Raw genomic sequence first — 8354 nt, forward strand, 5'->3', positions numbered from 1 at the left:
GAGAGACACCCTTACAAATGGAGATTTCCCTTATAAATGTAAATTTCCCTAACAAAAGGGCAACTACTACTCTGTTTTCAGAGATTCTTCTGTGTCTGCAGATTCAAAAGTAATCAGCTCAAAATAATCCTTATGTTAGAGGCACGTTTTTCAGGTGATGTATTCTGTTCCCCTTCAGAAGAGTGTGTGTGAACAAAGACAAACATTAATGATGTTTGTGATGCTCAGTGATGCCCATGCCTCTTTTGGGAAGGAGAAGATCAGAGTACATCCCTTAGGGCAAAAGGTGCATACAATATACAGAACAGAAATTCTTAGGTTGAGTTATATGGAATGAGAATTTGGTCAATTACATTCTCTTAAATACTATCCCTTCTTATTCTTACTTAACAAATTCCTCCTCCTCTTTTTAGTATATGATTCAAACATTTATAAACTGTTATCACATCCCTGCTTAGTAAGGCCACATTTTAAATCCCTTTTACCTTTTCTAATAAACCTGTCCCTTTCTTCCTTGAATCTTAGTTCTTTCATTGCTGGATGTCTTTCTTTCTCTTTCCTTTTCTTTTCTTTCTTCCTACTCCCCCCCTTTTCTCTCCCCCTCTTTCTTCTTCTTTCCTTTTTCTTCTTTTTTCTTATTCTGATATTAAAATGCTCTAATTATGGGGTGCATGGCTGGCTCAGTTGTTGGGTATCTGGTTCTTGGTTTCAGCTTGGGTCACCATCTTAGGGTCTTGAGATTGAACCCTGAGTCAAGCTCTATTTGATGAGGGAACAGAAGTCTGGCTGAGGACAAAGCAAAAGGTGACACTTTCCAATCTTCCCCACCCCCATTCCTGGGTGGGACATATGTGACATTCTTTAGGACTCTCCCAAATATCTTAATGTTAATAGCTTGCTAAAAAGGGAAAAATGACCTTGACAATGTCAAGGCCTCTGGTGTCTGGTATCTTGTAGTTCCTCTTTAGCATATGAAAGTTCTACTGAAAACTCCCTTTTCCTTAACATCTATTTTTGCTCCATCTGTAGGACTAGAGGATGTCATTTGGCATGTAGAAGCCCTTAATAAATACACTGCAAGGGCACTCAATGATTCACTAAATAGCATCTCCTTACTTAATATTGAAATCACACAGATGCGCAAGGTGGTCCTACAAAATAGAATGACTTTAGATGTCCTAACAGCAGCAGAGGGTGGCACATGTGCAATTATCAAAACAATGTTATGTGTACATCCCAGATTATCACAAAAATGTCACAGGACTAATAAAAGACATGAATACCCAGATTGGGGCTCTATAGGATCCTTCTCTCTTTCTCAGTGATTGGTTAGTTCCTGGTTTAAAGGAGCACTATGGTCAATGATTAAAGTTCTCTTTTTTGGACTTCTCATTCTTATAGCCTTACTAATCTTAATGTGTTTCCTTCTTCAGTGTTTCACTACCTGGTGCCGAGACTCCATTGCTGCAATGACTTCACGATGACAGATAATCCTTACCAAACACGGAGTCACTCCTTTACTGTCAGCGCTGGATTCAGATGCCTCTGTCTTTTGTAACTCACCTACACATTCCTCAATTGATCAATGTTGACCCTAGTAGGTAGGGACAACTCTATGCCCCTATTCAGCTGGAAGAAGTTACAGATGAGACCTTCCACTTTCAACAATCTTAAGGATTTAAGGGTCAAAATTATTCAGGGGGAATGATGGAACAGAAGGCTGGCTGAGGACAAAGCAAAAGGTGACACCTTGCAACCTTCCCCCACCCCCATTCCTGGGCGGGACATACATGACATTCTTTAGGACTCTCCCAACTATCTTAATGTTAATAGCTTGCTAAAAAGGGAAAAATGACCTTGACAATGGCAAGGCCTCTGGTATCTGGTATCTTGTAGGTCCTCTTTAGCACATGGAAGTTCTATTGAAACCTCCCTTTTCCTTACTTCCCTCAGCTCCATGATACATAACCTGCCACCTTTCACAACCCTGGGGCAACATCTCTTCCTGCCCATGGGTCCTGTCCCCATGCTTTAATAAAACACCTTTTTGCACCAGAGATGTCTTAAGAATTCTTTCTTGGCCTTCAGCTCTGGACCTCACTTACATTCTAGAACTTCATCATGTTCAGCATGGAGTCTGCCTGGAATGCTCTCTTTCCTTCTTCTTCCTCATCCATCCCCCTGTTTGCACTCTTTCTCTCAAACAGACAAACAAATAAATAAAACCAATCTTTAAAAAAAAATGCCCCAATTAACTACAGTGTTTACTTCTCAGGCTGCAGCCTCACTCTTTGGGTCTGGGCAGATTAGCTCCTTCAACTAAATTTTTTTCACCTTTTCTTTCTGCTTTTCTATACCTACACAGCTGTTATAGAAGAAGTTTCCACCTTTTTCAATAATTGCCATAATATAATCTTGATCATCAAATTTTAGCATGTAGCCACAAACCTAGAAGTATAGAAAGAAAATGATTTTTTCTCCTCTACACAGTTAAGAAATTGAATGCCAAATTATTTCTTGGTGATATTTACAAATTGTCAAAATATTATCTGACCTGCACCATCATTTTAAAATAAACTCAATCTTTTCATAGCCTGTGAGTCTACAGTTTGGATATTGGAGTTTCTACTTTTGCCTGAGGGCTTGTTTCTTTACTCTTTCCTTTGGCTATATTTGAGCCACTCTTATTTGCATGTAATGCAGTGCTAAACAATATAGTTTCAAGAAAAAAATAGAAGACCTGTCCTCTGGGAATTTAAAAGCTAGTTGAAGAGTCAAAAGGAAAATATGTAACAAAATAAAGCATTTATTGAACACTTACTATGCTTAAAAGCTTTACCTTCATTTAGTCATTTCATCCTAACAATATTTGAAGGTAGGTACTGATGACTTACATTTATCAAGCCCTTATCAAGTGTTTTAGATATTCTGTAATTTTCATGATGACCCTGTGAGGTTCTGACAATCAATAGGACCTACTTTATTAAGAAGGGGAACTGAGCTATGGAAAAGTTGGGCAATTTGCTTAAGGTCACACAGCTAGTAAGTGGTGGAGCAGAGGATTTGAAACCAGGCATTTTGGCTCCAAAGCCTGGTCTCTTGTTGTCTTGCTATTATCCCAGTTTTACAAATTAGGATACTAAGGCTTAGAAAGAAATGAGTGACCTGACCAAGACTATGTGGCTAGTAAGTGATGGAACTGGGCTTTGGTTTGACACTATGGCTCATGGTCTTAGCCTTTAAGCTACACTGCCTCATAAAGCAATAAGCTAACAATTTAAACAATGAAGCAATGTCACATGTTAGGGTGTGATGACAACAAGTTTAGCAGAAGAATTTCCAGATTTTGTCTTCCTTTTGAGGAAGTAGGTTTTTATTTGCATTAGTCCCATTTCCCTTGTGGGATTTGCTTTCATACTTCAACATTTTTTTTTTCAACAATAAGGGCATCTAGTTAAAAACCCAGACCCTTCAATGCTCTGGGCTATTTGTCTAGCTGTTCTGATGATATGGACATGCTCGATTTTCTTGTGTTCCATTTGCTGTTTTATTGACAAAGTTATTGATGAAAGAAAACTCCCTGAAAAAAAAAAGAAAGAAAAGAAAGAAAACTCCCTGCCCAGGTGCATTTTTTGGCTTTAAATAGGCTTCATGGGTGAATATTACTTTTGAACAATTAACAATCTTGATAACAAAAGCATTTCCAGAGCAGCAGTGATCACAGTCTATTGATCCTAACATCTCCAATATCTCTGAAATAATCTTTTCTCTAGCTTAAAGATAACAGCTTTTTGTTTTTATTTTTGCATGAGAGACTCCACATTTAGTTGATAGTGTAGCTTTCTTTGGTTAATTGATTTTGCCACTCCCCTCCAAACAAACAAAAAAATAAATAAACAAGCCCACCTCAAACACAGACCAAAAAGAAGTTAGACCATGAAAGAAGAAGAGCATTTTGACCTGCAGAAATGGTGGGTGTGGTGGTTGTCGTGGTGTGCATGGATGTACATGTAACAGAGTGAAGTGCAAATAAGAAGTAAAAAAAAAAGCTGTTTTTCTAAGAGCAGATGATGATGGCTTTTGTAGCCATTGACAAGGTTAGAATTTGAGATCTTTCTGGAAAGAAAAAGGAGCTGCTAAAACAGCTAGATGACCCAAAGTTGGACTAGTACCAGCTGCATGTCACCAAACTGACAGGCATTATGGCATCCAAGTTCTCCAAAGATTTGAGTTGTTTGCAAATCCATTGCCTGTATTCTCACCATTATTAATCAGACTCAGAAAGATGAACCTCAGAAAATTCTACAAGGGCAAGAAGTACAAGCTTCTGGATATTCAGACCAAGAAAACACATGCCATGCAAGCATGGGAGAAGCTGAAGACCAAGAAGCAGCAGCAGAAGTAACAGTTGTACCCAGTGCAGAACTCTGTGGTCAAGGCCTAAGTATCATGGCATCAAGAAACACAAGCAAACTGGAAAAAAAAAAAGAAGAAGAAGTAAAAAGTAAGTGAAATGGCACAGGAAACAAGGACAGAAAAAATTATTGTCATTTTGTTTGTTATAGTTCTTCACTGTCTATTGTCTGTTCAGTCTAGAGATTTTCCTTGTAGGGAGGTTCTGTATTTCTCCATTCATCAGCCCTATGGGAATCAAAAGATTCCATGAAAGGTATTCTAATTGCACATCAAACCAAGACAGTGCTTGCTTTCCAAACTTGAAGAGAATATTTTAGATCCCTATTTTACTTGGAAAGAAAGTTTGTATTTTCCATTTATGTAATAGGTTATGTAAATCATTTTAATGAAACTAAAAGTACCAGTTGAATACTGTGGCAGTGTTCCTTTAAAAAATGTTCTTGTGGAGTCAAAAAGGACTGGATAATTAAAATTCCTTGCAGAGTTTAGTTCTTTGACCTTTCGTTAGTTTCAGCATTATAAATTGCCATTTGTTTGCAGCCTAATTTCATTATTAGCCCCTCTGAGCTAACAGCACACATTCTAAAGAGGGGACTCTGCATGACTCAGAATGCATGCTGCTGCTGTATACCCAAGATGGAAAATTGAGGAGCAGATTGCCTTGCTCCTGTGTGTTCATGAGTTAGTCCTACTAAAGTGGTTAAACAAAGGGAAAACAGTCCCCTCCAACATCTGCAGCTATGAATTTGATAAAAGAAACTCAAAAGTATAACTAGTTCATTCTAGAAGCAATTTTATGAGGTTTCATGGAGGGAGGAAGAGAAAGAAAGAATTTTGGTTCCTACAGTTTGATCATTAAGAAAAATATGGGGTATTATATCACCTTTTGTCACCCTGCAAAGTGAAATAACTGAATTACTTCCTGAAGGTATTTCAACAAATGCAGAAACTTAGAGCTGGGGACTACATGACATTCATTCTTTATCTCTCTGGGTAGATACTCTGGTCTCAACATTTTAATTAATTCCTTGATATTGCTACTAGGAGGCTTAGCAATTGTAATCAGGTTTCTTGCCAAAGCCAATGTCTGTAAAACAACCCAACTTCTGTTTTTTAAATGAGCAAGCTAAATCAGAGTTGTGAGAAAGCAGAAAAACATGACAATAAGAATATAGAATTGAAACACTCCCCAACCTCTGTGTTTGCCAAATATAAACAGTTGAAATAGCTGCACCCATTGTCTCCATTACACTCCAGAAGGTCATTTGCGACAAGTGTAAATCTTCAACTTGTCCAAGTTTGAGATCATGAAAGAGGATTAATTAAGTCAGATTTTTTGTTTGAAAAGTGTAAGAAAACATAATAATAATCACAGTAATAACACAGTAGATTCTCTCAGTGAACTTCCACTTAATCAGCTTGCTAGGTTAATTGACACACAGTAAGACCCAGTGACCAATGGCCAAAGCACACTAACTGCCTGTGTGTTTAGAAGTGTCTAGTTTGCCCAGATACTTCAACCATTTGTGTTGTACACTTAGTGAAAGTTAGTTGGTTTTGTTCCAAATCTATTTATGCCAGTTGTATATAATGATGTGATTATATGATTTAATTAATTATTATGTAAACTGATGAAATATGAATTCAAAGTGAGTTGTTGCTTCAGTGAAATCTAGATTGAATGCCTTTGAAAGGCTTAGAAAAGGCAGGGTGTCAAAAAAAGAATCTGTCAAATTAGGTGTAGGTGAGACAAAAATAAAAGATGGGGGAAATCATAATAATTAAGAGATTCTACATTCAGATTGTTTCATGTTTTCTTTTCTTTTTTTTTAAGATTTTATTTATTTATTTGACAGACAGAGATCACAAGAAGGCAGAGAGGCAGACAGAGAGAGAGCAGGAAGCAGGCCCCCTGCTGAGCAAAGAACCAGATGAGGGTCTTGAAGCGGGGCTCAATGCGGGGCTCGATCCCAGGACCCTGGGATCATGACCTAAGCCAAAGGCAGAGGCTTTAACCCACTGAGCCACCCAGGTGCCCCTCTTTTTTACTTTATGGAAAATTCCAAACATCTAAAATTAGAGTGTAATATAATTAGAATGATATTCTCATTATCCAACTTCAACAATTACCCATGCATATCCAATCTTGTTTCAGCTATACCCCACTCACTCCTCCATCATAATTATTTCAAAATAAATCTCATATTTTGTCACTTTCTCTTATAAGTCTGTTTAAGTTTTTATTCTACTTTAAAGGAACTGAACTGGAGATTATTATGGATGTGGCTTGTGCAAGCAAGATAATGCAAAACTCCAAAAGTTGACCCATACCTAAGGAAAAAGCTAGAGGACAGAAAAAACAAACAAACCATGGAATCTATATATTAGGTTCTAAAAGGGAGAGGTTATCCACTAATCGATCTCTTATCAAAAATATTTAAGATATTTAAGCTATACAACATATTTTAATGATTGCTTCAATCACTTTGTTTGACTAACCAATGAACTATTGAATCCTACTGGTTGGATTATAAGGTTTTTAGCATAAAAATGATATTGATGATGATATAATGTGATTGGCATGCTGAGAATGATTTCGATGTCGAAGTTAGCCTAAACCAATAACCGTGTAATGCCATGCTTTTCAGGCTTCTTTCATTTGGAAAAAGAGAAACTCATGAATTCATGGTTTGTTTCATCTTCAAGGTCATGCTTTGAGAGCACCAAGGATGCCATATTAATTGAGTTGTTTGCCTAAGTCCAACTTCTTTTAACATAGCCAGTCCTGTTCAGAAGAATGAAATACTTCAGCGACTTTTCATTCCACTCTCCTACCCCTAGACACGCCTGATTAGACATACCCCAAGATGCCAATCCATGAGTTAACCCATTGCTCTGTCTCAAGAATTTGAAATAAGATAAATAGATATAGTTGGAAAATGGGTGAATGATTGATTTGAATGGCTGTTTCAGCCAAATTGGGCCATATGAAAGCAGAGAAGGGAGTTGAGAGAGAGAGAGGAGGCAGAAAGACAGAGATGAGAGAGACTTTTTTAGAGACAGTGTAAACAACCATGGTTTCTGATTTAACAGGTAAATTTCCAGTTCCTAGGGTCCTGACTGTGCTTTGTTGGTTGCCCTAGGATTTCCATTAGATTGTTTGTTGCAACCTTTTATTGATTTTTTTTTTAATTTAAGCTTGGTTGACTCAGTTCCTATGCCTTGAAAACAATAGTCACTAACATAGAAACCTTACTGTTTAAACCAAATGTAGTGCTAGGCTAGGATTTCTCATGGCAATCCTTAATGTATGTGTGTATAGGTATATGTGCATTATGTGTATGAATATATATGTATGACTTTAATATCCACAAATATTTATTCTGTTTATAAAGCACCCATGGTTGTCCCAGCTTAAGATATTTAATTCAAATATAATCTTATACAAGAAGAAGGAATTAACTAGTGATAAATCCAGGCCTATGAAACAGGGCAAGGTTACACTATGTTATTCGTTTTTATTAGTATGATACTCCGTTGTTTTAAAGTTGCTTATGAGCATAAAAAAAGAGCATTTTCTGTTTTTATTCTATTTTATTTTCTATGAACCAATTCCAGGTTGGTAACAGAAAATAATATTTTCCCAAACATTCATGTTCAACTATTGTGTATATGTGACACTTACTACACATCAAGCGCTTTTGCATACTGAGTTTATTTAACTCTTTCTGGAAACTGCTCTTTACACATGAGGAAATTGAAACTCAGGGAAATCAAATGTCTTGCCCAAAGTTGTATGGCTAGTGAGTGGCAGAGTGAAGTATGCTTTCTATGGCAAGAAAGGGTGTAGCACTGAGTGTGAGAGGAGAATGGAATACATAGCTTAAAATAAGCCTAAAAGGGACATTCTTTGGTATTTTGGGCTATTAGTTAGGAAT

The 8354-nt window shown here is 37.1% G+C and overlaps 1 pseudogene; it reads left to right on the plus strand.

Moving 5' to 3' along the window:
• The first annotated feature begins 4073 nt into the window (after positions 1 to 4073).
• LOC111159198 lies at positions 4074 to 4444 on the plus strand (annotated as a pseudogene).
• Positions 4445 to 8354: the final 3910 nt, after the last annotated feature.

The sequence above is a fragment of the Enhydra lutris genome, unplaced genomic scaffold (assembly GCF_002288905.1).
Source record: "Enhydra lutris kenyoni isolate GAN:26980312 unplaced genomic scaffold, ASM228890v2 scaffoldscaffold67, whole genome shotgun sequence".
Classification (NCBI taxonomy): domain Eukaryota; kingdom Metazoa; phylum Chordata; class Mammalia; order Carnivora; family Mustelidae; genus Enhydra; species Enhydra lutris.